Below are 10539 nucleotides of genomic sequence, written 5' to 3'. Positions count from 1 at the left end.
TCAGGTGGTGGGGGGGGGGGGGAGAGTGGCGGACACTGTTAAAAGTATATATTTTTCAATATAAATTTCATTTCGTTCGGGGAGGTGGTAGACTTTCTTCGGGGGGGGGGGGGGGGGGGGGTTCTCCCCCCCCCCCCCCCCCGAAGAGATGCCTGGAAGAAACTCTGAGCCATGTGCTGGTAATATTGACAACAACAAAAAACAAAAGCCTGTGTTCTCACTTTCATCGTGAGTTTATTGATAGGTTTACGTTCTATTACATAATTATTATAAGACATATGTTTGAGTTTTCATCCTTAGCGCACATGATTTTATTTTAGTCATATCAGAATTTTATAGCTTTAGTAATGTTGTTACAGTTATACCTAACTAATTTTTTTTTCTTTTTAATGAATTTTTAAAATGTGTTCTTTTTACTTTCTCGTATATACGAAGTATAGAGAAAGTATTGTAATCGTGCACAAAAATCACTTGAAATTTTAACAATTTTCACCGTATTACACCTCAGTCCTTCATCACATCCGAAGTATAGAGGACTTATTTTAATCGGGCAAAAATTATCAATCCAGATTTATCAAAATTAAGAGGTTTTATGCGTAATCCAGTCTGAAAAACTGGGCTTTGCAATTCTGTCCGTATGTCTGTGTGTCTGTGTGTGTGTCCGTGTGTAAACACGATTACTTGAGTACCGTTATAGCTAGGTTGATGAAATTTCATATATAAGTATTTTATCAAAATCGTAGATCCGTATCAACTTTTGAGCGATTTCCGATAACCGGAAGTGGTACTTTTCCTACTTTGAATTTTTCAAAAGCCTATAACTTGAGTACTATTTCAGATAGATAAATGAAATTTCACATGTAAGTAAAAGATCTAATTCTCTACCTTCTGTTAAATTTTGAGTAATTTCCGTTGACCGGAAGTAGTAATTTACGCTACTTCCGATTTCTCAAAAAACTAATGTAAATTTTTAAAGTACTAATAATATTGCGCGCTATTGTACACTTTTTTATTTGGCGTTCACTAGTTCACTTGGCGTGCAATTATTTTGTCTACGAGATTTTAATCTAATTTTAAAACTTTAAGTATTTAAAATGGATTAAAAATCATGTCAATAGCCCGAGTTCCCATCCCCTGTTGTTTTATATAAGAATATTCGAGAAAGTTTAGGGGAGATCACTCCCGGTTTATTTATATTGGCGCTTATTTAAGGGGAGATACGATGTTGTTAAATCCATGCATACATCAGCAGTAGTGTACGTTTAATAAAGTCGTGCTACTGGGGTGAGATAAAGTAGGGCCAATCTTCATGATACGTCAGTAGTGAGGGGTGGTTAGCCCTGCTCAAGGACAGGTGAAAGACAAGGATATATGGGGGTACGTTTGAAAGGTTATGGTGGTATACAGTGTTGGAGGAGAGAAAGTGGGGTTAAGTTCAAGGTGTGGAGAGATGTCTACACACCTGGCTAGTGGGAGCATTATATAATCCGTATATATATATATATATATATATATATATATATATATATATATATATATATATATATATATATATATATATATATATATATATATATATATATATATATATATATATATATATAAAATGTATAAGCTAAAATGTTGTAATAAATATTAAATACGTAGCCTATAAAAATTGAGGATATTTTAAAGAAGGAAAGAATCATAATTCATTATTATTTATGAAATACACGACAAGTTAATTACATAATTCGTCTATATTTAATTAAATTACTTCTTATCCAAGCACAATTATTATAATCGTGACTGACCGAGTGACCTCAACGGCGAAAATATTTTTTTTAAATTGTGAGAACTGGTTAGGAAAAAAAATGAACATTAAAATCATGAAATACAAAGAAAATGCTGGAACTTGGTGTGATGAAGCCATTCAATAAACATTGAGGAAACATTCAAGAAATTTTGTATGTGGAACCCTTCAAGAAATGTGTGGTGGTTCCTGTGTTGCATGCTACTGACGGTGTCGTCCATTAATGCAGGATCTAAAATGGGATATTTTTTATTATGTATGCGAAGTCGCTTTCAAAAGGCCTACATTAGTTCTGACCTCAACTGGGTCACCGGTACAAAGTCCAACAACCCATTCAATTCCCTCCCTCCCTCCGTCCCTCCCTTTCACCCCACCCCTTATCCTAATAACCGTTCTTGATTTTATTGAACGAGCCGACCCGCTGCGTATCATACGCCGCTATTTAGTTGTTTTTTTTTCTACTTTTCAGTAATTTATAATTTGTGAATTCGACAGTACCAATCCTGCCATTGAAAATATTTGCTTAAAAACACTAACCCCCCCCCCCCCACGTGAAAGCAGCCTCCTCTTAGTTACCTCCTCTAAGTTTAAAATCGTTTCAAACTAAATTATCTGCCCCTAATAGCCGTCACCAAACCCGTCTCTATGATTGTAAAATGTAAACAGAGTGAACACCGCTCACCAGATCATGTGAAGGTGGGGTGGGGGTGATAGTGATAGCGATAGAGAGGAAGAGAGGGGACTGCAAAGACGCGCTTGCAGCTTGTTTTCTAACTGATACCAGAAGAGAATTATATATATAGATACAAAAGATACGAATATAGAACATTTCTTGAGATTAAATCCGGATTTACTTATTATTATTTTTAACTTTTTAATGTTAATTTTTTTTTTACATTTTAGAAGTTTCACATTGCAATCTTTTTACTTTCTCGTATATACGAAGTATAGAGAAAGTATTGTAATCGTGCACAAAAATCACTTGAAATTTTAACAGCTTTCACCGTATTACAACTCAGTCCTTCATCACATCCGAAGTATAGAGGACTTATTTTAATCGGGCAAAAATTATCAATCCAGATTTATCAAAATTAAGAGGTTTTATGCTTAATCCAGTCTGAAAAACTGGGCTTTGCAATTCTGTCCGTATGTCTGTGTGTCTGTGTGTGTGTCTGTGTGTAAACACGATTACTTGAGTACCGTTTCAGCTAGGTTGATGAAATTTCATATATAAGTTTTTTATCAAAATCGTAGATCCGTATCAACTTTTGAGCGATTTCCGATAACCGGAAGTGGTACTTTTTCTACTTTGAATTTTGCAAAAGCCTATAACTTGAGTACTATTTTAGATAGATAAATGAAATTTCACATGTAAGTAAAAGATCTAATTTTCTACCTTCTGTTAAATTTTGAGTAATTTCCGTTGATCGAAAGTAGTAATTTACGCTACTTCCGATTTCTCAAAAAAACTAATGTAAATTTTTAAAGTACTAATAATATTGCGCACTATTATGCACTTTTTATTTGGCGTTCACTTGGTGTGCACTTCTTTTGTCTACGAGATTTTATTCTATTTTAAAAACTTTAAGTATTTAAAATTGATTAAAAATCATGTCTATAGCCCGAGTTCCCACCCCCTGTTGTTTTATATAAGAATATTCGAGAAAGTTTAGGGGAGATCACTCCCGGTTTATTTATTTATTTTTTTGTGATTTGTGAATATGCGAAAAGTTTTTTCCCTTGAAAAATATTATAAGTGAGAATTATTTTCCACATCTTATTTTCAATTGTTCTAAATTATGTTGAAATTACAAAAGCTACGACTAAAAAATAAATGCATTTAAATTCGCCCAGCAGCTTATGATCTCTAAAATTTAGTTATATGCCCATATTTAGTTCGTGGTCGACGATAGAACACAAAATCAGCCAACCGTGAAACTATTCACTCTATACGACCCTCTGATCAAGCGATCGAAAGTATTTTTTGTTTTTCTTTTTTTATCTTCCCTTTTATTATTGAATATAGAAAGGCTTTTATTTGTCCGACTAACTTAATTTTTAAAAATTAGATATTCTTGTATTGTCATCCTAGATCTAACACTATGCCAAATTTCAGCTCAATCTGACAATGTGAAGTGGGTTAAATTAATGTTCCAAGATTAGCGAAACCTCTGACAAACATTACTGAGTAAGTTAAATAAAATCCTTTAATCAAAAATAACACACACAGGCACGCACACACGCACGCACACACACTTCTACCTTTACAGCAATACTTTCACAAAGGATATCGCCCCCAGTAGAAGGGGTGGGATGATGAAGCGATCCAGCCAAAAGATCAGTAACACTTTTTGAACAAAAATATCATCAACACTTTTCAAACCAAAACCTAATAGTACTTATCAAACGCAAAGATCAATAGCACTTATCCAACTATCATTAGCCAGTCAACATAATCAGCTAATCAGCTGCACCAGAGGCGTAGCGACCCTTCCCGGCGCCCGGGGACACACTTTCAATTTGACGCCCCCCTCGGGAACAACCTTTCAATTTTCAATTTGCATCCCCCCTCAAACAAACTTTCAATTTGCACCCCCTTCCAGACTTTCACTTTGTTTTTCCAACCCATTTTGGCACCCCCTAAGGTCGGCGCCCGGGGACATATGTACCCCCCCCTCCCGTCGCTACGCCTCTGAGCTGCATTGGCCACGATGCGCAGAGTGTGACCAATTACAGTACATTTTGACCACAGCAGTAAATTTGATTAGTTTGATAGGCGCTCGCAGATGATCAGTAATGTCATTAGCATGAGACACCAAGACATAATAGATCAGCTAGACAGAACGTGAAGCAACGCGACAAAACACGATGAAACATCTCACTCTGGCTTTGCTTTGCTTTTTGATGGTGATAGCTACTGCGTTCTTCCTTGATACAAATGGTGAGACGCTATATTTTAACATATACGTTTTTAAATTTGTTTTTAAAAACAATACAATATTAAGGTTTTAAGATATTTTTAACTCTCATTTCTCTAGGGGTTTCACCTTTCATTGAACCCGATTATCACTATGTCTTAAGGTACGTGTTTATCTCCTAGTTATTTCTGTTCGTCTTCTTTGTCATATCTAATTTGAAGTCACGCTCAGCTTTCCTGTCTATTTGTCTCATTGCTTTTTCCAAATCAAGTCTTTCTATATGAAAAAAATGTGCTTTAACCATGTATACGTATTTACCTTTTGAAATAAAACCTGGTTTAATATTCTTCCAAATATACATAAATTATTTAGTAAAAATTTCTTACAAATTACTTGTTCAAATTTATAAAAACAACTCTTTTTACTCATAAATTTTGTTAATGTTTGATAATTTAGGACCATGTTAAGAGTTAAAGTAAGATTGATTAGCTAGGAATATTAATTTAGCTTCGTTAGTATGGGAAATATTTTTATTTTCAAAGATTCATTTTGTGTTGTTTAACTTGCTCGTTGTGTTGAACGTTGAATAGGTGCAGGTATAAAAACCAGCAATGCGGTGTTTTCTTGTTCACGTATAGAGGAGAGTGCTGTAAAGGCTTCGTTTGCAGGCAATATTTGTTTATATTTTATTTAAATCTTTAATTTGTATAGTAGGCTAAAGTATGCCTTTAGCCCCACTATATATATATATATATATATATATATATATATATATATATATATATATATATATATATAATATAAAGCTCAATTCTGTATGTAAAAAATATGTTTGTCGTTGACATACTTAGATGGATTAAAGTGTTAGATAATTACAGTCCTTATGGTCTAAATTTATGAGTTAAAAAATTAATATTGAAAGTTTTGGGAAATAATTTTCATTTATCAAACTGAAAGTAATAATTTTCGGCATGTTCATTAAACACAAATTTTAAAAAAAAAATCATCTTTTACAAAAATTCTAATTATGTCTCTATTTAGTCCTATAGCACTTACTTCCCTTTGATAAATTAGGAAAACACAATTACTTCCCTTTATAAAACCATTGCATTAGTGGAAAAGAATTTACTTTTTATTACTTTGTTTTGGTGTTGGGAAAAAAAATAATTACATAATTAGCGGGGATTGATCAAGTGCAAATGTTGTAGGTATTTTACGGATAAGCTTGGAGTATTATAATTGTTCATTAAATTGAAACAGGCGCGTTCGTTTAAGTGAGTGCAAAAGACATTGAATAAGTTGGGGTACTATAGTCGTTCATTAAGCTAAAACAGGTGATTCCGCCCCGGGCGTTTATGTTCGCGTTAGTGTTTTCTTTGTGTTTAGGTGGGTTTGCGTTAGTGGTTGCGTTTTGATTTGGTTCGTTTTTGTTCTTTCTTTTTTCGTTTTTTGTTTGTGTTTTTTTCTTTGGGTTTGTATTTGTGTTTTTGGTTGGTTTTGCGTTTGGATTTGGTTTGTTTTCGTTTGCTTTTTCGTTGTTTTTTTGTGTTGGTATTGGTGTTTGTGTTTGTGGTTGGGTTTGTTGTTAGGTTTTTGTTTTCGTTTGTATTTGTAATTGTGTTAGCGTTATGTTTGCGTTTTGTTGTTTTGGTTTTGGTTGGTTGTGGTTTGGGTGGGCAATGCCGGGTTTATGATGATTACTAAACACACAGGTGATGGTCTTTAACAGAAAGGTTTTTCACAGAAGCCAGAGCAGGGCCTGGCCGGGACGGCTAGTATATATATGAAGAGTTGATTTTCAAAATGCAATATATCCAAAATTTGGGTTTCGAGAAAATCGCACTTTTCTCCTACACGAAGCCATTGTACAATATGCTAAAACTGTTTGTCAATTTAGGTTCATAACCCTCATATACATAGGACTAGAATGGTTTTTGAAATGTACCTGCATAAAAAGATGCTTTTTTTTTGTCCCAAAATTTGCGTTTCGTTGCAAAATGAGGTATATCCAGCTTTTGTTAAGCTACAAAATAGAAATGAAATGAAAATTTTGCGCCGTGAAGATTAAAATTAAGTTTTCCTAATAGTAACTGAGTAGCTTTACAATATGGGCACGTTATCTCATTTTTTTCAAAAATGGCGCTTATCGCGTTTTGAAAATCAACTCTCCATATATATATATATATATATATATATATATATATATATATATATATATATATATATATATATATATATATATATATATATATATATATATATATATATATATATATATATATATATATATATATATATATATATATATATATATATATATATATATATATATATATATATATATATATATGAGATATATTGTTATTAAACATTGACATGCTAAACATAGATATATAATATGTAAAATGCATGTGTTTTTACAGTAAGATTAACTGGCATTGCATCGAAATGTAGTCTCAGGTAAGAATTAATGTTTAGCACAACAAATGTACACACACACATACACAGACACACACAGACACACACACACACACATATATATATATATATATATATATATATATATATATATATATATATATATATATATATATATATATATATATATATATATATATATACAATATCTTAATATCGGATATCTTAAGGAAGTTCTCCATCGTTTTCGGTAAAGGTTACAGAAAAAAAAAATCCCCGGAACTATACTGCAACCTTTTAAAAGAATAACTGGAGTTTGTAATCGGGCTTTTTAACCCCCCCCCCCCCCCCCCCACAATTTTTTTAAAGTTTAACTTTTTCTTTGTATTGAACAGTCAATTTCAACTTGACCGGTTGTTGTTTTTCTTTAAATTGTGTTCTTGACTATATTAAACACGGACGACATTTTAAAAACATAGAATATACACTGGTATACATAGTTGTGGGGAGAACTGACATGGTACTGTGATGGTACCGGTACACCACAATAACGGTGTCTGTTAACAGCGCATGTTAACCCCTTTTGTTCTCTCTATTAAAACTCTATCCACCTTAGAGCACTATCGCTCGACCATCATTTAGTAACTATTAAATGTTTTGAGCACTCTACCGGATTGTTGGCCTAGCCTAACACAAAATGCACGCAAACTAACATTTTATCGTTAGTATTTACAGTGGCGTAGCGAGATAGGGTGTCACCCGGTGCGGCACTTAATAGTGTCACCCCCCAGAGGCGTAGCGACCCTTCCCGGAGCCAAACTTTCACATTTTCGATTGCACCCCCCCCCCCCTCGAACTTTTTATTTGCACCCCCCTCGAGTTTTTCTCTATATATTTTGCTATTTTTTGCCTTGGTGTCACCCCCCTAAATGGTGTCACCCGGTGCGGTCCGCACCCCCCCCCCCCCCTCGCTACGCCTCTGAGTACTTAAGTCAACCAAACCTAGCGATTAACACTGTTCGTTGAGAGAATGGTTAGACCCCTACCCTTAGATACAGAACGTCACATGAGCCGTACAGTGGCATGAACTATGGATTTTAAGGTGGGGGGGGGTGTTATATTGTAAATGTCACACAAACACAGTTAGCGTTCTTTAAATCGTCTTGGAATTATATATTACTGCCTTTAGTACAATATCTATATATATAATTCTCTTCTTGGATACCCTAGAAAACACCAAGCTGTAAGCGCGCCTAGCCGCCCCCTCTCTTCCTCTCTAGGCATATCGCTACCACACCCACCCCCACATGGTCAGGTGAGCTGTGGTTCACGCTAAATGTTTACAATCGTAGAGCCGGGTTTAGTGACGGCTATTAGGGGCAGATAATTTAGTTTGAAACGATTTTACTTAGGGGAGGTAACTAAGAGGAGGCTGCTTTCACGGGGGGGGGGGGTGTAGAGTAGGGGTTGGGGAAAAGGAGGCTGGGGGGGGGCTATCGTCCTTAACGACCTACTGATAGTGTTTTAAAGCAAATATTTTCAGTGTAAGCATTGTTACTGTCAAATTCACAAATTATAAATTACTGATAAGTAGAAAATAAAACAACTAAATAGCGGCGTATGATACGCCGTGGGTCGGCTCGTATTTAATTAAAATAATAACTTATTTTGTTTTCAAAACGTGGTGTTTAACAAAGTCAACTTGTATGTGTTTCCTTTTCCTAAATATTGACCACCAGTTAGTCCACTGTGCGAAGGACCCTCATCTTTGTATAATATGTTGCAGAGTCGTAGCGACCTATTCCGGCGCCCGGGGCGGACTCAACTTTGCGCCCCCTCCCTCCTATTTCTATATATAGTTATTCCTGTCTGCGAAAAAGCGCCCCCCCCCCCCCCCCAACACAGTTGGAAAGTTTGTGGCACTTCTTACCAGTTACTAACCCGTAACATTTTCTATTTCGGTGCCACAAAATTAATATAAAAACAGTTAAATCAGTGTGTAAAGCCTTGTGTTCATTTATTTTCGTAACTTTGACAGTGTACAATTCTATACTTTAGCTTAAAATGAGCTTTTAAATTAATCTCTATCCCTTTTGGCGCCCCCTTAAGGTTGGCGCCCGGGGCGGCCGCCCCACCCGCCCTCCCCTAGCTACGCCTCTGATATGTTGTTTTGGTTTATCTCTGTCAAGCAGGGAGAAATATTCACATCTAATTCTAAATTGTCTGTCGGCTCAAAGATTAACAGCCGTCTGTTCAAGTTTAAGTTAGTCTAATCTGTGATTAATGGTTTTAATTTATAAAATACTAGTAAATAAAATCTTTACTGCCCCAAGAGAAACTAAAATATTGGATAGAATCCTTTGTTGATGATATTCATTGAGTTCATTTCTGTTGATTATGTTCATTAAATGAGTTCCTTCCTGTTGATAGGTTGGTTATTTCCACAAAGTAGATTGGCCATCTACACAGTATGTTGACCACCTCTATACAGAAGGCCAACTATTTGTACCCAGTTAGTTGGCCATATCCATACAGTAGGTTGGCCATTTCCACACAATAGATTGGCCATCTACACAGTAGGTTGACCACCTCCATGCAGAAGTTTGGCCATTTGTACCCAGTCAGTTGGCCATCTCCATACAGTAGGTTGGCCATATCCACCAAGTAGGTTAGCCATCCCCTCGAAGTTGGTTGGCTCTCTCCGTACAGTATGTTGACAACCTTCGTTCTGTAAGTCACTAAGTTGGCCATCTATTTACAATCTATTTAGTTAATTATCTCTGCCCATTAGGAAAAAAAGACCATTGGCAAGTCATGATGCCCAGTTCCTAAACTAGATCTGCTGAGGAGACGGAGACGCACTTAAAATTTCCGGGGAAATGAAAGGCGGGATTGTTGGTTGTTCATCCGCCCCCCCTTAGAGATGAACACACAACTGCACAAGTGGGTTTTTTTTAAATCGGAGAACAATCCTTCGCTTTTCCGCGTAGACGGCATAAATTGCCATAAATAATCGACTCCTTACATACAGTTCTAATCCACTAGATTAAATTATTGAATTCGTCGAAATCGATCCGGTAATTTGTCTGTATGTTTAATCAATTAGAACTTTTTATTACATCACAAACTGAATTCTTGAGAAACAGGTGTGAAAAATCGTGACAATACGGTCAGGATAAATTAAGAGGGCTTCGACATAAGAAACAGATTAGCTGAGTGTTTGTTAATTAATGGTTCTTTTGTCTGGGCCGTCTAATCCATTATGCACAGTATAAGCCCCTAGGACCTACGAAAATCTGAAACAGAACTATTGTAAAAATATGAATTTTTGTATAAAGGATGTTTCTACTTTAGAATTCTTGATATCCCCCCCCCCCCCCCAATCCCGCTAAAATGAACCAGTTCCGTCCT

At 35.4% G+C, this 10539-nt stretch overlaps 1 long non-coding RNA gene across 1 annotated transcript; it reads left to right on the top strand.

Moving 5' to 3' along the window:
• Nucleotides 1–4599: 4599 nt before the first annotated feature.
• On the top strand, nucleotides 4600–5378 carry LOC131931671 (uncharacterized). Its single transcript, XR_009384315.1, has 3 exons — nucleotides 4600–4733; nucleotides 4831–4873; nucleotides 5301–5378. It is a non-coding gene; the product is annotated as an uncharacterized LOC131931671 (long non-coding RNA).
• The last annotated feature ends 5161 nt before the right edge of the window (nucleotides 5379–10539 follow it).

This window comes from Physella acuta, unplaced genomic scaffold, assembly GCF_028476545.2.
Source record: "Physella acuta isolate Inbredline_101_S28 unplaced genomic scaffold, ASM2847654v3 ptg002003l, whole genome shotgun sequence".
Lineage (NCBI taxonomy): Eukaryota > Metazoa > Mollusca > Gastropoda > Physidae > Physella > Physella acuta.
The sequence above is the reverse complement of the archived record's forward strand: the minus strand, read 5'-3'. Positions and strand labels throughout refer to the sequence as shown.